Source organism: Lithobates pipiens, unplaced genomic scaffold (assembly GCF_037356315.1).
Source record: "Lithobates pipiens isolate NorthernLeopardFrog02 unplaced genomic scaffold, aLitPip1_a1.2 Scaffold_3, whole genome shotgun sequence".
Taxonomy (NCBI): Eukaryota; Metazoa; Chordata; class Amphibia; order Anura; family Ranidae; genus Lithobates; species Lithobates pipiens.
In genome coordinates, this window is record NW_027507790.1 from 243,985,741 (window position 1) to 244,011,927 (window position 26,187).

The 26,187-nt window shown below is 46.7% G+C and overlaps 2 protein-coding genes across 2 annotated transcripts in view; one reads left to right on the top strand and one right to left on the bottom strand.

Annotated features, from left to right (window-relative positions):
• RAB27B (RAB27B, member RAS oncogene family) overlaps window positions 1-5,025 on the bottom strand; it is a 380,975-nt gene extending 375,950 nt beyond the window's left edge. The window contains exon 1 of the mRNA XM_077462987.1: window positions 4,803-5,025. The gene's annotated coding sequence lies outside the window, so the exon portion shown is untranslated. The remainder of the gene's footprint in view (window positions 1-4,802) is intronic.
• Window positions 1-26,187, top strand: part of LOC143941264 (uncharacterized) — a 221,326-nt gene that overhangs the window by 34,058 nt on the left and 161,081 nt on the right. The window lies entirely within an intron of this gene.

Here is a 26,187-nt window from a genome sequence, read left to right on the forward strand (position 1 = left end):
CCTCAGGAACCTCTACATGTACTAGGTCTATCTATTCCTCATGACACTCCTCAGGAACCTCTACCTGTACAAGGCCTATCTCTCCCTCATGACACTCCTCAGGAACCTCTACATGTACTAGGTCTATCTATTCCTCATGACACTCCTCAGGAAGCTCTACCTGTACTAGGCCTTTCTCCTACTCATGCCGCTTCTCAGGAACCTCTACCTTTACTAGGCCAAGCTCTTCCTGATGCTACTCCTCAGGAACCTTGGCCTGTACTAGGCCTATCTTTTCCTCATACCGCTCCTCATATTTTTTTTTTTTTGGGGGGGCGTTCGATGGCCCCACCCTTTAAGGCCATTTTCAGCTATACAAGAATGATGTGTCCTGCTCCTGCAGCCGCCTGAGCTACCTCGTCATAAATCGCAGGAGGTTGCTGGAGACAGTACCCAGGCAGATCTGGAGTGTGTTTATTTGGGCCAGGATGCCTGAACCTGTAAGCCCTTGTACAGATGGTCGGAGATTCGGATGGAATGTGTCATATCGGAACGTTTTGTCAGATAATCCGACTGTGTGTGGTCTCCATCGGACTGTTTCCGTCGGAGTATCTGACGGACCAAGTTTTCCAACTTGTCCGTAAAATTTTCCGACAAAATGCTCCGATCGGACATACTCCGGTCATGTGTAGCCTACTCCGACGGACAAAGCGCCACGCATGCTCAGATCAAATTCCTAGACCAAAGCTATTGGCTACTAGCCTGAACGTAATCCCGTCGTAACGAAATAACGTCATCCCGTTATGTACAATCGGATTTTCCTACAACTTTGTCCGACCGTGTGTATACAACAGTTTCGGACAAAATCCGTCGGACAAAATCCAACGGATTTGGTTGTCAAAATGTGTACAAGGGCTAAGAGGCAGTCAGCTGACAGGACCAAGTTCATGGCAAAGGACACAAGCTGTGGCACCTGAACAGTGGATGGCTATAGGAGGACACTGGATTTGCTTAACAGGTGAGCATGCAATTTGAAGAGAACCAGACATACCAAGTGAAGGTTTTTCAAGTCACTCACAATGAATTGACAGTGGCAGCAAATGGTAATCTTTAGACACGATGGCTTCACCGACCAAATCCAATTAAAAAACATTACCCACACATAAACAAAATGTTTTTCTAAATTTAAAAGCAAGGTGTCATAAAGCTGAATCAATCAGCACCCATTCACAAAGTCCAAATCTTGTCCTGAGCCTACAGCTTCCATACAATCAATAATAAAACACAAACATCACCGACATCGGATGACTCAAATATATATTTTTTAACACTGAACCATGTACATTTGTAGTGGGTCTTTCCATGTAAAGGTTATCTGCTCTTTTTGCCTAAGTCAATGGTCTCAAAACTGTGGCCCTTGGGACGGATGTGGCCCTTTGCTGGCTTTTTCCAGCCCTTGGGGCACTTTTCCTTCCACTGGTAGGTGATGACAAACAAGAGAATATACTTACCATATACCTTGCTCCAGCGGCAGCTGATGTTCTCCTCCCTTGTCCAGTTGTTCTGGAATGTGGACGGGTCCTCGCTGTCCTCCTGTCCAATGAAGGATGGCTGGTCCTGCATTGTATGGGATGATGTCAGAGAGCTGCAGCTGGTGAGGAGATGAAGGGAATAGGCTTTGGGGCGCTGGTCACACAAAGAGGAGGAAGCCCCTGGGAGTGAGGACTTAAAGCGGGATTCCACCCTAAAGTGGAACCTCCGGTGATCGGATCCCTCCCCCCCTCCGGTGTCACAATTGACACCTTTCAGGGGAGAGGGGAGTGCAGATACCTGTCAAAGACAGGTATTTTCACCCACTTCCGGGCATAGACTCCCGTGGGAGTCTACGCCATTTACTGCCCTGCCGCGCTGTCTGCTGGGACACACACGGGTCCCAGTGACAGTGCGGAGATTTCCTATTGCGCGGCGCGGCTCGCGCATGCGCAGTAGGGAACCGGGAAGTGAAGCCGATTCGCTTCACTTCCTGATTCCCTCACCTAGAATGGTGGCGACAGCAGCCGAGAGCCGAGCGATCGATCGGCCTCGGCTGCCGGCATCGCTGGAACCCGGGACAGGTGAGTGTCCATTTATTAAAAGTCAGCAGCTGTAGTATTTATAGCTGCTGGCTTTTAATATTTTTTTTTTTGGTGGAATCCCTCTTTAAGCCCCGTACACACGATTGGAAATCCCGCCAGCAAAAGTCCAATGAGAGCATTTGGTCGGATATTGCGACCGTGTGTATGCTCCATCGGACTTTTGCTGGTGGAATTTCCGCCAGCAAAAGATTGAGAGCAGGTTCTCTATTTTTACGACGGAAAAAAGTTCCAATTGCAAATTCCGATCGTCTGTAGCAATTCTGACGTGCAAAATTCCTACGCATGCTGGTAGACAATTCGATGCATGCTTGGAAGCATTGAACTTCAGATCGTGTTTACGCGGCATAAGGTTTTTCACCTCATTCATCATTCTTCCTTTAGGCAAAACTAGCAGTTATAACCCTTGCAGTGGGGAGGGGAGACCGCTAATTAGTAAAAGTTTTAGTTTTTTTCCAGGAGTCCAGCTTTAATAAAGCAGTAAAGCTAACAATCCATAATGTCCAATCACAATTCAATTAACTGCTGACAGACAGTGAAAGACAACCTTTGATTGGCTGCTGAATTTTTCATTTCATGCACTGTGTCCTTTTTCTAAAGTCCATAGCAAACTCTCAGTCTGGTTTAAAAAAAAAAAACTTGGACGGGAGGTTATCAGATAGTCCATTCGTTGGTTGCAATAGCATAACTACCAGCATGTTGACTGGCACAGTACACTGAAACCTCAATTAACCTCAAAGAAAGCTGAGACTTGTAGTTCCTCCATTTCTGGATTGTCTAACAGGTGGCTGGGCATCTCCAGTCCTCAATAAACTTAGAGACAATACTTATTTTACCTTTTTACAACAGACATCAGTATGTCGGCATAAAGAGCAATAGTGATGTACAAGGTGTGGGAGAAACTGGATTTTACTTCTCCTTTTCAGAACACTTTCCCTGATTGATGAATGTATTTATATACTGCAAGAAAAAGACAACAGAGTGCAAAAACCCATAGCAACCAAGCAGATTCTCTGTAATTCCAGATGTCTTCTGGTTGTTTGCTATGGGTAACTGAATTTACTGTACATATCAGTGCTGCTCCTTGTCTTGAATTTTTGGTAACCCATAGAAACCAAGCAATTTTCAGATGTCTGCAGTCCCAAGGACTTCAGTCTGGTGGCTACGAGTTACTGAACATATGTATCAGTGCAGCTCTTTGCCTTGAATTCTTGGTAACCCATAGCAACAAAGCAGATTTTAGATGACTTTAGTCCCAAAGACTTCAGTCTGATTGCTATGAGTTACTGGACATATTATGTATCAGTGCTGCTCACCTTGTGTTTTGGTAACCTATAGCAGTGGTTCTCAACCATGTCCTCAAGTACCACCAACAGGCCATGTTTGCAGGTTTTCCTTTATCTTGCACAGGTGCTTTAAATCGGAGTCAATGGCTTGGTATTTTGGGCAGCTATTTTATCTAAGAGAAATTCCCAAAACATGGCCTGTTGGGGGTACTCAAGGACAGGGTTGAGAACCATTGACCTATAGCAACAAAGCATATTTTGGATGGCTTTAGTCCCAAGGACTTCAGACTGGTTACTATGGGTTACTAAGTGTACATATTGGTGCTCCTCCATGCTCCCAACATTGCTATACAAAGTGCAGTAACCCATAGTGATGCTCCTTGCCTTGTGTTTTTGGTAGCCCATAGCAACCAAGCAGATTGTATATGATGATCCTAGTCCCAAAGACCCCAGGCTGGTTCCTGTAGATTACTGAACATACATATCGATGCTACTCCTTGCCTTGACTTTTTAGTAGCCTATAGCGACTACGCAGATTTAAGATGTAAGTAGCACCAGATGACATCTGGTTATTGGGCGTTCCATGTATAGAGTTAGGTTTCTGGTTGCTATGAGTTAACATACATATGAGTGCTGCTCCTTGCCTTGTGTTTTTGGTAGCCCATAGCAACCAAGCGGATTGTATATGATCCTAATCCCAAAGACTTCAGGCTGGTTGCTGTAGGTTATTGAACATACGTATCAATGTTACTGCTTATCTTAAGTTTTTAGCAACTAAGCAGATTTGAGATGTAATTAGCCCCAGATGACATCTGGTTGGTGGCTGGTTGGTTGCTATGGGTTACTGAACCTATGTATGGATGCTGCTGTTTATCCTGTGTTTTTAGTAACCCATCGTCTGGCTGGTTGTTATGATTTACACTGCTCCTGCCCTTTGTGGTAACCCACAGCAACCATCACCATTTACTGCTCAGCCTGCTGATGGAAGGCGACCGTTTTGAGTTATTGAGCATTCCATGTATAGGCTTATTCAGTAAACCAGCGGACTGAGTATGCCAGCAGTTACTCCCAGCCACCGTCGTTCACTGCAAAGATCTGGATGGTCTGTAGGCAAATCTGAGAATACCCTGCAAGTCCATCAATCCTGGGAAACTTCAAGTGACACCACAGAGCGCCGCCGCCACAAACCCAACAGGCGGTCATCAACGCCACGTAGCAAAAATCAGGGAGCAGCGATGACAATATGAATGGAGACCACCCTAACTTTGAAAGTAGTGCAAGTTTAAGGCCAAATAGCCAGAACCGGCCTCCCCCCTGGCATGCAACTGGAGCATGCAAACCAGGCAGGACCGGCAGGGACCCACCGCTCAGGGAGACTGATTATAAATGAAATAAAATCACATACCTACGGCCTTGACGTGCAATGCTGAGAAGATGCTGTGTCTGCCTGATGGAGGGCTCAGCCCATTGCTTGCTTCACAACACTGTTGCTTCCATCTTCTGGTCTGCAATGGGTGAAGGGAGATGCGGGGCGAGGAGCGGGGATGGATGGAAGGGGATGAGTGCAATGCAAGGTGCACACTGCTTACATAGACGTCTCCCCCCCTCCAGATACAGCCGTCTCCTGATCTCAGCCTGCCTGCAGCCTCGCTGGGTCCTAACTCCTCCTTCCTCCTCGTCTCTGGTGCTGATGATGCTCTTCGTTCCTCCAGCTACATCCCTCTTCTGCCTTGTAGGAGATTGCTTGCCTTTTATATGTGGTTTTTCTCTTTGAGCTTCATTCCCACGCCTGTAAAAAAAAAAAAATCCCCCCAAAAAAACAAACATGTTTACAATAATTTTTTTTTCTTTTTTAGACAAATCTGAACGCAGCTGCATAATTTTTATTAGAAATTTTCATACCGGTGCACAAACCGATCAGATCCGCAACAAAAAATTAAAAAATCTGCATCTAAGAATAAATACGTGAACATATAAGTCAAACGCATATGTAGCAAAAAATGAAAAAAACAAACAAATATTTAGTGATATTACACAGAAACTTTTGTGCTAAAAAAAAAGAAAAAAGACAAAAAACACGCATAATGAGATCAGTAAAATGTTTACGCCCATGTGATTGCAGGCTTTCGTAGTTTTTTGGGGTTTGTGCACATGGTAGGCTTTTTGGTGCATTTAAGGAAATGCAGTGTATTAAAGGATGCATAAAGTACACATTTTGTATCACCTCTGGCAGTTTATCGCTTAACTATGTACTATTTCAGGTTATTTTACTGGACTTCAAATTTTTTACCTTTTCGCCGCCAGAGGCATTTTTTCAAAAAAATAATATTTTAGGACTGAAGATTACACAAAATCCTCCCCTCACCCCCCAAAAAAAAACATAAAATATTTTCTGCAAGCAAACACCCTAGAGAATAAAATAATGGGGTTTCCAAAATTGTCACACGATATTACCGCAATTGCAAAATTTCAGTAAAAAAATACTTTAAAAAAAAAAATGTTAAATTTAGGGCTCACAAACGCAGTAAATTACCCAACTTTTGGGTAAAATATAAAAAGACTGTGTTGCACTGAGTAAATAGATACCCAACATGTCAGACCTTAAATTTGTGTGCACCTGAGAAATTACATACAAACTTCAACGTGACAACGTTACAAACTTCAGCACCCTATATTTTTAATAGTCAACACTAAGTTATCAGTTTAGTGTTACGGAGGAGGACTGGTGCTATAAATATTGCTCTCACTCTGGCATGCGCAGCCGTGTGTAACATGTGTATTGCAATCAGCGGTTTGATTATAGGCACCCCCGATGCGTGCATTTACGTTCATACATGCATATTCGTGGGGGGGGGGGTGTTCTGAAAAATTCTTTGAAGGGGGGGATTTTATGTGCTTAGGTGTAACGATTTTTTTACCCAACTTTTTTTTCCCATCACATAGGGGACAAAAAGTCCCCTATCTGATGATTTTTTTTGGTGACAGGTTTTCTTTAATGAGACATGCAGGGTCTAAAAGATCCTGCATGTCTCCCCTGAGCTCCACTGAATACAATGCAATGCAGTTCATATTGCATTACATTTACCATAGTATGCTGGCCGGCAAGGCAGGACTTAGGGTGGTGGGGGGCCCCTGGGCTTGAGTCACTTTCGGGCCCTACCTTCTATACATTACCGTATTGATCGGAGTATAACACGCACCCCAAGTTTAGGAGGGAATTTTAAGGAAAAAAACTTTTAGGAGGGAAGTTTAAAGAGAAAAACTTACATTTAAATGCCCATCAATGCAGCCTTATCAGTGTCCATCTGCAGCCCTGCCCAGCCTCGGTGTTATATCCATCATAGGGCGGGACTGGGCATAACTGTAAGCGGACCCGAGCCAATTACACTCGGCTATGTATCTCGGCAGGGCCCACGGGGCCCCCTATTGGGCGGGTCCCATGGGCTTGAGCCCAGTCAAGCCCAATGGTAAGTTCAGCCCTGCTGGCCGGGGACACTGAGGCGGACCCGGACGTGATGTCAAACATGTCGTTTTCCAGGTCAGCAACAGGGAGGAGACGAGAGCTCCCCTCTACCTGGCGGCAACTGCTATGTCGGTCCCATGCCCACATATGGGCAAGCGGAGGCCGGACACATGGCAAGGGTGTGCGTGGGGGGCGCCATTACCAGAGGTGAGTGGAAGCAATTGGGCAGCAGCGCAGCCACCCTAATGCTTCCATCTGACAGGCAGCAGTCTACTTGTCAGATTTACACACAATCCCGATTGCTGTTAAATTTCAATAAAAACTGGAAAATTTTAGTAAAAATAGAAGTTTTGGCTAGAACCATATCCACACAATGCAAATAGGATGGCGGTCCAGCGGGCAGTTGTTTTACGGCAGTTTGGAGCATTAGCATACCCTGTTGGACACCTTATGGGACTACCTATCCTTGGACTGTATTTTGGGATATGTGTGCTATAATATGTCTGGTTCCCTAAACCCCTTGGTTGGATGACGGGGCCCTATCCCGACTTTCTATGACACAATTTTACACAATTGGCCCAACAAGACCACTACTGGTGTCCTAAGTGTAACTGTCCTTCTTGAAAAGTTAATTCTAATTAAGAGTTCATTATCTCTGTTCGTGACGGTCCCCGCCACCTGTTTGTGGGCCTTGGTGCCCCTGTGCCCACCCCCAGACTCTACTTTGCTGTGCTCATGTGATCCACTGCAATATGAGTTACTCTACCTTGCCTTATTGAGTCCTGAAGAAGCCATGCTATCAGCGAAACGTTGACCTGGCAGACTGGTTTACCAGAAGCATACAGCTCTACGAGGGATTCAAGGATACAAGCCTTAACGGCACCAGATAAAAAAAAAAAGTCAGTATTCAAAACTCCCAAACTTGGCATTTTGCATATTTTAAGTGCAAAGGAGGGATTTGGGGTCTTATAGATCCTAGATCCCTTCATAATAATACCTGACCTGTGACTATTGTGTCCATAAGGGATGTTTATTATTGCATTCACAATATCTGGTCCCCCACAGTACACAGAACAAGGAAACGCAATTATTTTAGTAAATATAAACTGCTAAATGCCTTTTCTCATTGGCAGTATATAGCAGTCTTGTGGCCTCTCCCTCTATCAGTTCCTGTTAAAGCTTGTAGGAGGAGTTTTCATACTGCACTGAGCTGTCCTATGAGGATGCAGGACCCCTGATCCTCTGTCTGGACAGTGCTGATTGGCCCTGTGCTGATCACCTGCACCCTCCTAAGAAAAAAAAATCTCTAGCAATACACACCAAACTGAGCATGTGCAGAGTGACTCCAGTAACTCTGTCTTATCTGGGCATGTTCTGGAGTCAGTGAAAGAAGGGATGGATCTGTCCATGCAGGATCAAGCAGCCTTTTTACACAATGAAGAGGATTAACCCCTTAGGTTCCACAGTGAGTATAAGAATCATATATAGATATATATAAAACAGGATGAAACGCTCTTGAGGTGCCAGGCGAATCCCCGTATCGGTCAACACAGTTCCTGGGAGTCTCACACTCACAGGGATCCCAACAGATGGCATTCTGGGTCCCATGGTGGGCGACATTACCGGAACTCTAAACATCTTTTTCTCTTCCGCAACAAGGCACAACCTCCTTCCTCTCTCTCTCCTACGACACTCTCCCGGCGGTGCCTCGTGTAGGGAGAGGAAATAGGCAAGACTCCTCCCACTTGCTCCTCTGGTCCCCCAACTCGCAAGCTTTTTCCAACTCCACCCACAGTTTACGCGGCAACAGTGGATGTCAATAATTTTTTCACAAAATTGCGCAGTTCCAAAAATTCAACCCTCTACCCTGTAGTTACCGCGTGTACAGTTCTTTCATTGTGAGGGGTAACGACATATCCCGGACCTGAGCCCCCACATGTAGCACTGACCCCCGAAGGAGCGGCTGATTTGCTGGGCTTACCGTTACCTTTACCTCGTGTGCGTCTAGGGGTTTCCTGAGGTAGATGGCCCAAAGAATTGTATAAACTGACACTGGATCCATGTTGGGATTTTTATTTGCAAAAGAAAGTAGACAAAACACAGTCTCTCAATGAGGGTTAGAGGGTTCAGGTAGAAAGTCCAGGTACTCTTGGAACTACTCAAAATAGGAAGTCTCTCCCTATAGAAATCCAGAGAATAGCCACTCACAACTGGATTTTCACAGCCACCAGATAGACCTCCTCTCACTAGGCCTAGCAGCCGATAAAGTGTTCAGATAAAGCGAAGCCTCTGCCACAGACTTGCATATGGAACGTTTGAATAAAGTCTCTGCCACAGACTTGTTGTAGAACACTTGTAGTAAAGTCTCTGCCACAGACTTGTAGAACACTTGTAGTAAACTGAAGGACGTAGACAAATTTAGAAAACCCCTTATACGGTACCAGTATCTTGCAGCCAGTCCGGTGATACTGTATGAGTGTAGATTCACTTGGGGTCTTTCAACTAAGCCTCCAGGCTCTTTCTGAGAAGCCAGCCTTCAGCGTGGCCTTCTCCCGAAGAGTCCTCCCCTGGTTGCTTCCTCAGTTGCTGGGCCTCTCTACAGATAAGATGGCACTAATACACCTAGCCAGCCCCAAGACTCGGAATTGGATGGATCCGCACCCCAGGCCATGAGGGCCATGGGGGCTGGTCAGGAGTACCAGGACCAAACAGACAGAAAAGATCTTCTGGACCGGAACCCATCATGTGCTCAGTACCTTAAGTACCCTCTCCCAGAATGCACAGCAGGATGACACTCTCACTGGGCTGGTTCCGAGAAAAATGGCCCAGCTGAACTACATTCTCACACTTGCCAGTGATGACAGCGCCACCTGTGGCCAAGCAGAACACAGTCCAGCTAGACTGGTACTGAAACCATCATATGGTATAATTAAACCCAAAACCAAACTGCGGTTCTAGGAATTTTAAATAGAGAAAAACACATAGCACGTGCTCTTCAGAAGCCAACGCTATATATATATATATATATATATATATATATATATGGATGAAAAGTTAATTTCTCATTACTAAAGTAGTTTACAGAATTTACTTTATAAAAAATCCTTTTCGTAATTGAGAGCATAAAGTTAACAATTTGTTGTTAGAAAATCGGCACTCTCAATTTATTTGTAAATATTTTTTGCCACACTGTGCTCAAAAGATTGCCTACCCCTGTCTTAGGCCCCTTTCACATGTGCAGATCCGTTCTCATCCACCTGCTCAGCAGGGATCGATCCGTTGATCCCCGCTGAGCCAGCAGATGACAAGTCCGTCTCTGTGCAGAAACTAACCTGTCAGATCTCCGCTCTCCTCTATGGGGTGATTGGATGAAAACGGACAGCCTGTCTGTTTTCATCCGATCCGATCCACCAGTCGGATGGAAAATAGAGTTTCCATCCATCTGGTTTTTGCAGAGCGAAACGGGGCGGATCGGATGTCAGCGAACATATCACCGCTGACATCCGTCGCTCCATAGAGATGTATGGAGCGACCGTTCAGGTCTGCCTGAAAAAACTGACAGGCGGATCTGAACGGTCCGCACATGTGAAAGGGGCCTTAGACAGAGATAAGGAGAAACATTGTAACACTTACTCCTTTTAGAGCTAAGGGGAGAAATTCGGTCTGTAAATGAGGGAAGTTTAACCTCTTAAAGACTAAACCATTTTCTGACATTTGTTGCTTACAAGTTAAAATCAGTATTTTTTGCTAGAAAATTACTTAGAACCCCCAAACATTATATATTTTTTTTAGCTGTAACCCTGGAGAATAAAATGGCGGTTGTTGCACACTGTATTTGCACAGCGGTCTTTTAAACACAATTTTTTGGGGAAAAAACACACTTTAATAAATTAATAAAAAAACTAAACAGTAAAGTTATGCCGCGTACACACGATCAGACTATCCGGCAGACTTAGTCTGGCGGACAAACCGCCGGACTGTCTGAACGAGCGGACCTGCCCACACACTGGACTTTTTCAGCAGACTAGGTCTGGCGGACTATCCACCGTATAGTCCGCCGGACTATCCGCCGTACTTTTGAAATGAACGGACTTGCCCACACACACAGAGGCAAGTCCGTTCATTTTGAGCACGGCTCCAGGTAGCCGGGACCAGCGAAGGAAGCGTTGCTGGCCCCGTCACCTGGTATGGAGTTAAAAACGGCGTGGGGGTCCCCCCTAGGTCCATATCAGACCCTTATCCGAGCACGCTACCCGGCCGGTCAGGAAGGGGGGTGGGGACGAGCGAGCGCCCCCCCTCCTGAGCCGTACCAGGCCACGTGCCCCGGGGGTGCTTTGGGGAAGGGGGGGCCGCATGGCAAAGCACCTTGTCCCCATGTTGATGAGGACAAGGGCCTCATCCTGACAACCCTGGCCATTGGTTGTCGGGGTCTGTGGGCAGGGGGCTTATCGGAATCCGTGAGCCCCCTTTAATAAGGGGGCCCTGGGATACCGGCCCCCCACCCTATGTGAATGAGTATGGGGTACAATGTACCTCTACCCATTCACCTGTGAAAAAAAAACCACAAGGGTTAAAATAGTTTATTGCACAGCCCAGAGGGTCTTCTTCCGTCTTCGGGGGTCTTCTCGCCGGACTCCTCCGCTATCTTAGCTAGCTCTTTTACTAGCGGAGGAGCCGCCGCCCTCTTCTTTCGACTTCGGGGGTCTTGTCCCCCACTTCAGTTCTTCTTGCCGGTCTTCTGTTGCCGCCTTCTGTTCTTCTCTTCTTGAGCTGTTGCCTCGTCGCTGTCTCCGGTCACAATGACAGGCACGCGGCGTGCGGCGACTTATATAGGGACATAGCTGGATGATGTCCCTGGCCATTATGATGTCACAGTCCCAGCATCCTCTGGGACTGTGACATCATAATGGGCGGGAACATCATCCGGCGATGTCCCTATATAAGTCGCTGCACGCCGCGTGCCTGTTTTTTTTTACATTTTTTTCACAGGTGAATGGGTAGGGGTACATTGTACCCCATACTCATTCACATAGGGTGGGGGGCCGGTATCCGGGGCCCCCTTATTAATTAATTAATAAGGGGGCTCATGGATTCCGATAAGCCCCCCACTCACAGACCCCGACAACCATCGGCCAGGGTTGTCGGGAAGAGGCCCTTGTCCTCATCAACATGGGGACAAGCTGCTTTGGGGTGGGGGGACCACATGGCCCCCCTTCCCCAAATCACCCCCTCATGTTGAGGGCACGCGGCCTGGTGGGCCCTCAGGGGGGGCGTTCACTCATCCCCACCCCCTTTCCTGACCTGCCGGGTAGTGTGCTCGGATAAGGGTCTGATATGGACCTGGGGGGGACCCCCACGCCGTTTTTTCAGCGATTCCTCCTTCGCTGGTGCCGGCTACCTGGAGCCGCACTCAAAATGAGCGGACTTTTCTCTGGGAGGGAAAAGTCAGTTCATTTCAAAAGTACGGCAGACTAGCACACACACAGCCGTATTGTCCGCCGAAATGCGAGTCCGGCGCACAGATTGATGTGCAAAACGACTTTCTTAGTCTGCCAGACTTTTGAGTAAAAAAAGTCCGCCGGAGCCCACACATGGGCGGATTGTCCGCCAGACTTTTCCACCGGATTGTTTGATCGTGTGTACGCGGCTTTAGCCCAACTATTTTTTTAATCTGAAAGATGATGTTACGCCACGAGAATCTTGATCTTAATTCTAAGCAAAAATATTGTGATTCTCATTTTGACCAGAATTGTGCAGCTCTAATATATACACTGAGCAAAATTATAAACACAACAAACACTTTTGTGTTTCCTCCTATTTATCATGAGCTGAACGCAAAGATTTATGACATTTTCTATGTACACAAAAGGCCTATTTCTCTCAAATATTGTTCACAAATCTGTCTAAATCTGTGAGAACTTCTCCTTTGCCGAGATAATCCATCCACCTCACAGGGGTGGCATATCAAGATGCTGATTAGACAGCATGATTATTGCACATGTATGCCTTAGGCTGGCCATAATAAAAGACCACTCAAAATGTGCAGTTTTACTATATTGGGGGGTCCGAAAACCAGTCAGTATCTGGTGTGACCACCATTTGCCTCACGCAGTGCAGCACATCTCTTTGGCATAGAGTTGATCAGGTTGTTGATTGTGGCCTGTGGAATGTTGGTCCATTTCAATTCAATGGCTGTGCGAAGTTGCTGGATATTGGCAGGAACTGGAACACGCTGTCGTATACGCCGATCTAGAGCATCCCAAACATGCTCAATGGGTGACATGTCCGGTGAGTATGCTGGCCATAAAAGAACTGGGATGTTTTCAGCTTCTAGAAATTGTGTACAGATCCTTGTAACATGGCTCCGTGCATTATCATGCTGCAACATGAGGTGATGGACGTGGATGAATGGCACAACAATGGGCCTCAGGATCTCATCACTGTATCTCTGTGCATTCAAAATGCCATCAATAAAATGCACATGTGTTCGTTGCAATAACTCCACCGCCACCATGGGCCACGCGATCCACAATGTTCACATCAGCAAACTGCTCACCCACACGATGCCATACACGTTGTCTGCCATTTGCCCTGTACAGTGAAAACTGGGATTCATCCATGAGGAGAACACCTCTCCAAAGTGCCAAACGCCATTGGATGTGAGCATTTGCCCACTCAAGCCGGTTACAAAGACAAACTGCAGTCAGGTCGAGACCCCGATGAGGACGACGAGCCGGTCCCTGAGACAGTTTCTGACAGTTTGTGCAGAAATTCTTTGGTTATGCAAACCGATTGTTGCAGCAGCTGTCCGGGTGGCTGGTCTCAGACGATCTTGGAGGTGAAGATGCTGGATGTGGAGGCCCTGGGCTGGTGTGGTTACACATGGTCTGCAGTTGTGAGGCCGGTTGGATGCACTGCCAAATTCTCTGATACCCCCTTGAAGTCGGCTTATGGTAGAGGAATTAACATTCAATTCATGGGAAACAGCTCTGGTGGACATTCCTGCAGTCAGCTCCCTCAAAACTTCCGACATCTGTGGCATTGTGCTGTGTGATAAAACTGCACATTTTAGAGTGGCCTTTTATTGTTTCCAGCCTAAGGCACACCTGTGCAATAATCATGCTGTCTAAAGTCGTGACATCGCTTTCATGTTTTTACATAGGAGAGTAGATCGAAGCCGTTTCCGGCTTCATTCCAGTCTCAGCCTAGCTGGCGGAAGTGTCGGATCGTGGATCAGGTCTCCCGGTGGGACGGGAGGCGCTGGAAGAGCGGTGGAATACAGCGGAAGGGGGGGAGGGGGGGTCATACCCTCCCGCTCCTTTAGGATAACAGCTGAGCGGCTTTTAGCCCCATCGGTTGTTATCACTAAAAAGCCAACCGCCAGCTCTACAAAACCGCCCTGAGTTGATGCCTACAGCAGTATAACCCCTTCAAGCCGAGGCCGTGTATGTGCATATGGTCAGCGATAAGAGGCTTTTATTGTCTAAACCGCTGGCAACAAAAGTGAGTAAACCCCTGGGTGAAAATGTCCAAATTGGGCCCTACGTGTCAATATTTTGTGTGGCCACCATTATTTTCCAGCACTGCCTTTACCCTCTTGGGCATGGAGTTCACCAGAGCTTCACAGGTTGCCACTGGAGTCCTCTTCCACTCCTCCATGACGACATCACAGAGCTGGTGGATTTTAGAGACCTTGTGCTCCTCCACCTTCCGTTTGAGGATGCCCAACAGATTCTCAATAGGGTTTAGGTCTGGAGGCGTGCTTGGCTAGTCCATCACCTTTACCCTCAGCTTCTTTAGCAAGGCAGTGGTCGTCTTGGAGGTGTGTTTTGGGTCATTATCATGTTGGAATATTGCCCTGTGGCCCAGTATCCGAAGGGAGGGGATCAGGCTCTGCTTTAGTATGTCACAGTACATGTTGGCATTCATGGTTCCCTCAATGAACTGTAGCTCCCCAGTGCCGGAAGCACTCATGCAGTCCCAGACCATGACACTCCCACCACCATGCTTGACTGAGACACACTTGTCTTTGTACTCCTCACCTGGTTGCTGCCACACATGCTTGACACCATCTGAACCAAACAAGTTTATCTTCGTCTCATCAGACCACAGGACATGGTTCCAATAATCCATGTACTTTATCTGTTTGTATTCAGCAAATAGTTTGCAGGCTTTCTTGTGCAACAACCCTAGAAGAGGCTTCCTTTTGGAACGATAGCCATGCAGACCAATTTGATGTAGTGTGTGTCTGAACGCTGACCCCCCCACCCTTTCAACCTCTGCAGCAATGGCACCACTCATACATCTATTTCCCAAAGACAACCTCTGGATATGATGAACCTGTCCTGTTAAACAGCTGCTAGGTCTTGGCCACTGTACTGCAGCTCAGTTTCATGGTCTTGGAAATCTTCTTATATCCTAGGCCATCTTTATGTAGAGCAATAATTCTTTTTTTGATTTAGGGTATCCCCGCGCTGTCGTCAAGGGCCTAAACTATTTAAAAGGGTAGGTTGCAGCAAACAATTTTTTATAATTCTTTTTTTGAGATCTTCAGAGAGTTCTTTGCCATGAGGTGCCATGTTGAACTTCCAGTGGCCAGTATGAGAGAAAGAGCAATAACACCAAATTTAACACACCTGCTCCCCATTCACACTTGAGACCTTGTAAGACTCACGAGTCACGTGACACCTGAGAGGGAAAATGGCTAAGATTACCCAGTTTGAGCATTTTCACTTAGGGGTGTACTCTTCTACTTTTGTTGCCAGCGTTTTAGACATTAATGGCTGTGTGTTGAGTTATTTTGAGGGGACAGAAAATGTACACTGTTATACAAGCTGTACACTCACTATGTCTATGGACGCCAAATGCTGGACTGGGGAGCGCCCCTGTAAGGTAACCCCCCCTGGGAGAGCGTTTCTCCTAGGGGGGTTATACGATGTGGGGAGGAGCTGATAGCATCGCCAGGGGACCCCAGAAGAGGATGATCTGCACAGTGGAAGTAAGTATGACATGTTTGTTATTTAAAAAAAAAAAAAAACAAGCCTTTACAATCACTTTAAACGGGAATTAAACCTTCCTATCACTTTCGGCCAATGAAGGCCTCTTGGCCACTGTTTGATCTTCAACTGCCATGATGGTGCACATGTGACCAGTTATGCTGTGAACACACAACCGGACTTTCTGGAAGAAAAGGTCTGACGGTCTCCCCGATGGATTTGTGACGGAGTTACGATCGGACTTCCGAAAGAATGGACTTGCCCACACACGAACGGAATACAGTCATATTTGGAAGGTCGGATCAGCATACACACAAATGGTTTTCCCGGCATTAGGCTTCATTCACACCATGGGTTCTGCAATTGCTCAAAAAAAAAAAAAAAAAAAAAAAGAACAATGGTTCTCTATGTGCCCTGTTCACACCATGCCTTGCTGATTTTTTCCTGTACAGGAATCTGCAGCCTGTATGCAGTTTTCTGCACAGGAGAAAATACTGAATGACATCAACATGGTATAAACTGTTGTCTCTGCTCCCTGCAAGTGAAATCTGTGTGGTTTTCTCATCAGTTTTAATGCACGTATGGTGTGAACAAGCCCTTATGACTCCAGCCCTTCGGCACATCTGCAAAGGAGATTTCTCATGCATGCGCAAAGACAGCAAAGATTTGGGATTTTCAAAATAGACAGTCTTTGTGAATGTCTGGGAAAACTGGACTGTGTCATTCTCTCCTAGAAATGTGAACGCTAAAGCACAAATAAATGGTCAAAAAAAAATTATGCTGTGAGAGAGGGAAGTGGGGGGAGGCAGTGCACTATTGCATGTACACTAGGGTGAAGGTCTGTTTTAATTTTACTTGTTTTGCCAGCAAAGTTATTTCTCTATTAAGAGGGAATGCCAGGCATGGAACCAGTGTGTCCTCTTCCATAGACTCTGGGCACCATCTTGGTATAGTGTCTATTTGGACATTGAATTCACCCAATCTTAGACACTGGGCACACTGCTGTAGCACCCTCTAGTGTGCCAAATTGTACATAATTGTTACGAGTAGGTAAACTGACTTTGCTGAGAGCCAGGCTGGGGTTGAATCTAGGTCAGGGCTGAGTGACTCAGGGAGGCTGGATGACCTCTGGCACATCCCCCTACTTGCTGGAACCTTGGAGAAGCTTCCAGAAACATGGGTGGGAGGTTAGGAGGATCAGCTTGGAGTACTGAAAAGGGCCTCAGCCAATCTCCAGCAAAATGAGCTGGCAAGTGGCAGGCCATCTCATAAATATTCATGGGTCCTGCCAGCGGGGCAGTCGGTTGGAAGAAGAAGAAACAGTACAGAGGAGGCTCTTGAGGGTGCCCCCTGGTCGGGGAGGGGGGTGACCTCTGGCCTGGGGCTTGGTTGGGGGCTCGGGTGCTGGAAGGACACTCTACAACACATGGATATCCTTCCTGGAGGCATGGGAACAAGTGTAAGGACAGCGGGAGAGAGTCGGCATGTCCAGGAGTTCTCTAGAAGTCAGCCGGGTGAGCTAGTGAGTGAGCAGTCTGTGTGGACTGTGGTAAAAGTGTCAGTCTGGGAGGACTAAGGAGAACTAGCAAAGAGGGCTAGTGAAAGGCATACTTGCCAATTGTCCCGAAATTCCCGGGACGTTGCCGGGATTCAGATCTTTTTCCCGGTTTTCACGATTCCCGGCAAATGTCCTGGGAAATCCTAATTTTCCAGATTTTTCACTGTCACTAGAGTTCCACAGCTGGTGGAGCCAATGCTGCCATTTTACAGAAGACCAGAACGCCGAGAACAAACAAGAGGCCGGGTGGCTGCCAATAGCGTGATACCTGATGTAAGGGGGGCTCCATTGGGGATACCTGATGTAAGGGGGACACCACTGGGGGATACCTGATGTAAAAGGGGGCCCCACTGGTGGACACCTGATGTAAAGGGGGGGTTCCACTGGAGGACACCTGATGTAAGGGGGACACCACTGGGGGATACCTGATATAAGGGGGGGCTCCCCTGGGGCACCTGATGTAAGGGGGACTCCGCTGGGGACACCTGATGTAAGGAGAGACTTTGCTGGGAATGCTTGGTGTAAGGAGGGACTCTACTGGGAATGCCTGGTGTAAGGAGAGACTCTACTGGGAATGCCTGATGTAAAGAGGGACTCTACTGGGAATGCCTGATGTAAAGAGGGACTCTACTGGGAATGCCTGATGTAAAGAGGGACTCTACTGGGAATGCCTGATGTAAGGAGGGACTCTGCTGGGGACACCTGATATAAGTGGGGACACCTGGGGACACCTGATGTAAAGAGAGACTTTTCTGGGAATGCTTGGTGTAAGGAGGGACTCTGCTGGGGACACCTGATGTAAGGAGAGACTTTGCTGGGAATGCTTGGTGTAAATAGGGACTCTGCTGGGAATGCCTGATGTAAAGAGGGACTCTACTGGGAATGCCTGGTGTAAGGAGGGACTCTACTGGGAATGCCTGATGTAAAGAGGGACCACGCCCAATATTTAGCTTAAACATGCCCATTTTTCGCCTGTTTCCCCCACTACGTCACACCTACACACGAATGCCCTGCCCCTAATTATAATAAGACTCCGCCTACAGACCAAAAAGTGTCCCTATAAATTTTACAATGTTGGCAACTATGGAAAGGGGGCAGCTGCAACCAAGTGCTTGAAGAAGTGGTGCTGGGATCAGTAGTCACAGGAATGTAAACTGGACACTGGACTTTGCTACATAGCCAAAGGGGTCTCGGGTTCCCTGCCTGTAAAGAGCTCTGCTTTGCCAGATTTACCAAAAGTGTCCCAGTGTGTTTTTTTTTTTTGCAATCAAGTGGAATGCTGGAGGAAGAGAAAGGATTGTATATAGACTGTATATAGGAGAGTTGTCCCTGAAGTTGTCTGAAGTCAAGTGGGCATTCCATAAGACATCAACTCCCCATCCAAGTTTTACCCCCTCAATAAAAATACAGAAACAAGAACTGGACTGTTGCCTGACTCAAGTATGCCTGTGGAAAGTTGGTGTGCCTGGCTGTGTAGGGTGGGGGATCCCAGTTCTATGTGCGGCTCCCTAGGGGGCCCGCTACACAGTATATAGCCCTTCCTGGCTTTCATGGTGAGACCTGCAGTGTGAGAAGTGCGCAGCTCCCAACTTTCTGAGATGGGAATTAGGGACACCTATCAGCAAAAGTATGCAGGCATAGGACACACCCCTGACCACGTCCCTTAAAGGAGAATTGTACAAAAAAAAAATGCGTTAAACGCACACGTGCAGTGCTGGGAAACACTTTTTGATAGATAAAAAGTGCGTTTTATATACATCTATATAGATCAGACCAAAATGAGGGACAAATGAGGAGGAATGAAGGACAGAGGGACATTGCTCCAAATCAGGAACAGTCCCTCCAAATCAGGGACAGTTGGGAGCTATGGAAGTGTGAGTTACGATCTATACATAGATACCGTTTGCTGGATATGGAGAGATGGGTCGGGTGTGGGGAGAGATTCCTGTGAAGCAGGGATGGAATAGGGATGGCCAGGATTACCCCTGGCGACCTCTGTGACTTTGTACCCTATAGCACCAGAACAGCACCCCACTTTATGCCAGTCAAGAGGACCTACTAAACAAGCACTGCTCAAGCATGATGCTGCCTGTAAATTTTGCAAATTTGTACTGACTTGTTACAGACCTCTATGGTACCTTATTGTGCATACAGTAATTTGGGATTATTACTGAATTGCTGTACATGAGCACTTCTGTGGCACTGCAAAAGTCCTGTTTCAAAGGCCTTTGCTGGAAGCAGCAATCTATGTTGCTAGATATGGGGCAGGTGGGCTGAGCCATTGTAAGTAAAGTAATCACAACCCTAGATTTTCTTAGAAGCCCAGACCAGACCTCAGTAAATTTTTATCAGAGGCTTCTTGCTCAGGTTCTGGTCAACAGGCAGGAAAACCTTGTATTTGTTCTTGCTCATTTGGTGCCCTCTTGTGGAGAAATTAGGGAAGCACACAGCTCCACCACATTATGGCAGCATGCCAATTAAAGTATATGTAAAGTCAAGCACCAAAATCTCATAGAAATTTTCACGTTACTTGAATTAAAAAAGTTTTGTTTTTTAATCTGCAGTTTTTATTTAAATAATTTGTTATTCCATTATTTGAAAACAATGAAGAGTTTTGAAAAAAAAAAAGCAAAGTGAAACCCCTGCTAAACATGTTTATACTGTAAACATGTGTACCAAAAAAATGGCGCCTTGTGGCGATGAGAACATATAAACAAACAGCTGCCCCCTTTAAAGTGAAGAAATCATTAAACTGTGCAAAATTATAAAATAAAGGATAAGGCACTATACATATTCATATAAAAGAACTGCCACAAAGAAAACACTGCATCAAACTTAAAGTGGAGGGCCACCCTGAAAAATAAAAATACATTAAAATTTAGCAAAAAATCAGAAAAAAAAAATGAAATTTTAAATTTTTTTTAATTTACCAGAAATGCCTGTTGCTAGGCATATCATTTATTATAAAATAAAGGATAAGGCACTATACATATTCATATAAAAGAACTGCCACAAAGAAAACACTGCCTCTTCCTCCTCCGTGGTGATCTTCGGTCTTCTCTCCTCCGTGCGGCGTCTTCTGGGTAATAGGGCACTGTGTGTTCTGGGAACTGTGTGTCCCACAACACAGCACGCCCCATTCACAAAACGCTGTGCGACTCGCGCATGCGCAGTAGGAAACGGGCAGTGAAGCTGCAAGGCTCCACTGCCTGTTTCCCTTAGTTAAAATGGCGGCGCCGGGACCCGAGAGCCGAGGGAGGGGTCAGCCTCGGGGCGGCCGACATCGGGGGCCCCCTGGACAGGTAAGTCTGCATATTAAAAGTCAGCAGCTACAGTGTTTGCAGCTGCTGACTTTTAAAAAATGATTTTTAAAGCTGGCTCTCCTCTTTAAATGTGCATATTAATGAATGAGAGAATAAGCAAGCATAAAGTCCATAAGTGAATGAATCCCAACACCAAAACGATATACTCTGAGACAAAACTTCTAAATCTTCCACCACAAGTGCTCACTGCTCAGTACGAAGATGGTGTGGAGTTCTGGCCAGCAGGCTTCCCTCTGCCAGTGAATGCCGCGGTCTGGATCTCTGCCCACTATGCATGCTCCCAGAGCCCTAGAGCCATGCTATGGTCCGCCCAGGCTCCTCCTGCTGCCTCTTCCCCTGTTTGCCTCCCTGTACCCGGCCGGGCAGGAGCTGCAGTACTTCCCACCTCTGTCCCACGCTTGCGGGTGCCCACCGCTGCTGTACCTGGGTCCGTCCTCACTCCCCTAGCGCGCAGGGGGGTGGGGGCTTGGGGGAGGTTCCACAGAGATCCTCCTATTCATCCGCTTCCAGGCCTCCTAGGGTTGCCACCTGTCCAGGATTCACCCGGACAGTTCGGGTTTGGAATCAAGTGTCCAGGTTTTGGACTGTCTGAAACCCGGACACATTATTTAGACTGGACTATGGCTAGGGTTACTGACTGCAGTTGTCTCAGCTGAGAGTGTCTGTTACATTTTTTCACACTGCCCAAAGCCAACACTAACAAACCTCCCCCCCCCCCAAACACATACAGAGGGCAGAGGAGAGAGGGCTCGAACTGCACCTCTTCCCCCCACCTCTCTTTGTCTGCACACACTCCAATCCCTGGCGCTGTGCCTCAGAAAAGGAAAGTGGGGGCCGGAAATTTGAAGTCTGGCAGCCTCAGATCCATCTGGATGAGAGGTGTTGACAGCCAAGGGGTGAGTGAGCTCACCATCCATCCCTGTCTGTGACTGAAGTCTTCCCCTTCTCCCTCTTGCCTCTGAGTAAGTACACCAAGGTAAAACCCCTTACATCAGAGTTCCCCTTTACACCAGAGGCCACAGTGTTTCCCCTTACATCAGAATCTTCTCCATACATCAGAGTTCTCAGTGTACACCCTCAGTATTCCCAAAGCATCCCTTATGCTAGAGTCCCCAGAGTTCTCCCTTGCATCAGAGTTTGCACAGAGTCCCCCGTTACAGTAAAAGGGAACTCTGAGTTCAGATGTAAAAGGGAACTCTGTGGATTCTGATGTAAAGGGAGACTCTTGTTATTAACTTCATATGATTAGAAATGTTATTTAGTAGCAAAATATATGTATAGTTTATACTATAAAAAAAAAAGTGTTCGGGTTTGACTTGAAGAAAAGGTGGCAACCCTAAGGCCTCCCCATTCTCTAGCACACCACCCGGGAGTCTCTGCAGGGTCCTCTTCAGCTGCCCATTCACATCTCCTCTGATTCCTCTGCTCTCCCAGCATCTACACTGCTGTCCCCGGCAGCTCCTTCTCTCCATGCGCCCAGAAGGGCGGGAGATTTGAATATGCCAGTGCACACTGCCTCACCTGTGCTGTCTGCTTCGCATCTCCCTGCACCCGGCTGGGTGGAAGATCACCATGCCTCACCTATTGCCCACCCATTGCCTCTGTCTCCTGACTGCCCGGGTCTCCCTGTGCCCAGCTGGGAGGGAGATGGCCACTCCACACCTGCTGCCCACTCCTTCCAGCTGACTCGTGCCTACCAGCATCTCCCTGCACCCAGCTGGGTGGGAGATTCACACAAGCTTCCTGCCACCACACCCCAGCCTCGGTCTGTTGCACGGCCTCATCTACCAGTGCCTGGCAGGGTAGGAGATTCCCACTCCATTCCCAGGATGTCGACTGCACCTATCACGGGTCCTCTGTCTGGAGTCAGCGATTGCTCTTGTTGCTGTTCGGCTGCTGTTCTTGGCCACCCGGGCTCATCAGGGTCGGTGGTCGGACCTCTGCCTCTGGACCTCTCCTTCTGTCATCACCCACCTGCTTCGCCAGGTGCCACAACTCCTCTAGCAGATGGACATCACACACCTCTGCCAGCCCCTACTGCCCATCTGGATCAGCTGCTGGTCGCCTTTCTTCAGCTCTGTCTCCACACATCAGTGAGTATGACTGTGATTTCATTTGGGGTAGGTCCAGTGATGCTGCTGGATCGGGTCAGCCAGACGAATGCATAGTTGTGGTCATAAAATCGGTCTTGTCCCACGTGGGGGTATCGGGTCCAGCGGTTAGTTCAGGTTCTGTTGCAGGTGGTGCTTTGTGGGTGGTTTACCCGAATGGCATGCACCTGTCAGAGGAGGTAAAGGACGAGATCTGACGTTGCAAATTTATAGATTTTTCTAGCGCTAGTCCCTCGTGACAGGGATACGATCGACAAATCTTGTTTTGTTGATTTTGCGGAGAAGGGCAATAAATAAAAAAACAGATAAAATGGGTAAAAAGGCCTTCGCGCTACTATTTAAAGTGTAAAATCACAAAAAAATTATTTTTAAAGTGATAAATATATGTATAAATGTGATAAAAAACCTCATATAGACAAATGAAGTGAATAAACGCACTTAAATCAAGCAAGTGTCACTAAAACGTGTAAACGTGCAAAATAGCAATTACAGTGCTAATAACTGCAGCTGGACCTAGTAGTATTCACACAATACCAGTACTGGAAAATAAAATAAATAGTGGTCCTGCGCAAATACAAAATATGATGATAAATGTGCTAGTGCATAAATAAATAAATATACAAAAAGGTAGTTAAAAAATCTAGTCCATATAGCAAGTCCTTAGGTATATTCAACGGCACCAAAAGTATTCTGATAGACTCAACTCAGAGAGGAAGTGGTTAAAACATATTCATGTAGAAAGGAAAGGATATGGGCTCCCAGAACTCTCACCTCTACTTTAAAGTGGGAGTCCGCCGGGAGTCCGCATTTTTTTTTTTTAAAAGCCAGCAGCTACAAATACTGCAGCTGCTGACTTTTAAAATAGTGACACTTACCTGTCCAGCGCGCCCGCGATGTCGGCACCCGAAGCCGATCTCTCGATCGTCTCTCGGGTGCTGCCGCCGCCATCTTGGGTATGGGAATCAGGAAGTGGAGACTTTCGGCTTTATTTCCCGGTTCCCTACTGCGCATGCACGAGTCGCGCTGCGCAATAAGAATGGACCCGCTGCCTCTGGGATCTGTGTGTTTCCCAGCAGGCAGCGGGGGACCTTCGGAAAGGGGCGTCAGCGCCCACCAAGAGTCACTTTGAGGGCTTACAATGTTGTGGCAAAACCAACACCTTGTTCCGCCATTTCTGCATAGAGCATATAGGGCAGGCCCCTACTTTCAAACATCCAACTTACAAACATCTCCTACTTGCAAACGGAAGGAGACAACAGCAAGTGAGATGAAAAAAGATGGACGACAAAACAAATTATACAGGGGTGATAACCCTTCCCTATGTTTTCCAAAAAGCTTAAAAATAGTTTTTTGGACTGGAGCTACACTTTAAAAATGTACCAGTTCAAAATTACAAACAGATTCAACTTAACACAACAAACCTACACAGTCCCTGTCTTGTTTGCACCGCCTGTATACTGCTGTTCTGAGTATATAGGGCCTGGGGGCCACACACATTTCCTTTTTTTAATATGGGTACAGGGTTCCCCTTAATATGCGTACAAGACCCAAATAGGCTGGTAATGGGCAGGGAGGGCTACCCATGCCATTTTTCTCAATGATTTTCAACCATATTGCAGGAACCAGATATAACATTAAAACCGCAAGCAGTTTTAAATGGTGTTATTTACGTTTAATGTCATTTTGTGCAGGGACTTTTCTAAACACGGGAAAGACGTGGCACTTCACAGGCATCCTACAGACACCCCCCAGGCACGATATTTAAAGGAATATTTCACTTTTTTTTTTTCACTTTAATCGTCATTAAAATCAGTGCTCCCGCCAAAACGGCCGTTTTTAAAACTTTTTTTTGCATTGACCCATGTCCCCTGGGGCAGGAGTCAGGTCCCCAAACCCTTTTTAGGACAGTATCTCTCATATTAGCCGTTAAAATTAGCACTTTTCATTTCAAACGTTCGAGTCCCATAGACTTCAATGGGGTTCTAACGTTCGTTCGAATTTGGGGTCCGTTCGAAAATTTTGGTGCGAACCGAACCGGGGGGTGTTCGGCTCCTGCCTATTCAGAGGCAGTTGGGTGCTTTTTTCAGCTGCCCCTGAACTCATCCATTGTTATCTTATGTGTACATGTACACAGGTTCGTTTAATGTTGTTTTTAGGCAGTTGCGTTTAGAGTCTTATGCAGCCACTGTGCCCATCTTATGCAGCCACTGTGCCACATTGAATGCAGCCACTGTGCAGCATTGAATGAAGCCACTGTGCCTATCATATGCAGCCGCTGCGACATCATATGCAGCCATTGTGCCCATCAAATGCAGCCTCACTGTTCCTCATCAAATGCAGCCTCACTGTGCCCCATCAAATGCAGCCTCAGTCTGATTGGGAACTTATTGGAAAAGCCCTCAACATTGCCCTTAGAACACTTGTCCAATCAACAAGAAGCATTTACATGCAGCGTGCTAACTGAGTCTTACTTACCTTACAGGCAGCTCTGCTCAGGCCGTGTGTTCCACAGAGCGGCCAATGACACTTCCAGTTCACCACTAGCATATGGAAACCAGAAGTAACCACTGCAGTTAACTAGAAGAACAAAGCCTCTGCCCGTAGTAATACTACGGGCGGAAGCTGTCCGGCGCTTTGGAATGCGCCACAAAGCAGGTCAAAAGCCTGCAAATTAATCGCCTCATCTGCAATCTCATGATTGAATTCACGTGGTGCTTCCCATAGTGCACTGTGTCCGGCAACCAGTTAGGTGCTATTGTCACATAACTGGGTGTGCCCCAAGCCCACCCTTTTTTTAAGCCAATTAGAGCCTCAGTTTGGCACCCTGCATGTAGATTAGGGGCCAAGCGCATGAATTAGGAGGGTGGCGCCCCATATGGAGCAGACGCCACGGAGTAATAGTTTAGTAATCTTGTCGTCTTTTGTTTTGTAAAGTGCTGAGCAAACTGTTCCTGCTAGATATATTGTGTAAAATAATATAATAGTAATAATTACATTACAGAGAATTTCCAAGAACAATGGCCACTTCTGGCAGTCCATCAGTGTTTTACAATGAATTGCTGTTTCCAGTCCTCCGTGAAGCAATTTTCGTGCTCCTGGAATTAAAAAGAAATAATACAGTATCTAATAGAGTGTGTTTTATGTTTTGTAGTTATTGTGTTTTATTTGTGCAGTTTTGTTGATGGATACCATCACCAGTGCCAGATACAAGCCTCAGAGCACACTTATTTGACGTTTGCTTCATTTAACGAGAAACTACCAGATGATGGATGGTAATGTTGTGTAGAAGGAGGGAAAGAGCTGACTATAAGTTCAACTCTAGTTCTTGAAAATTCAATG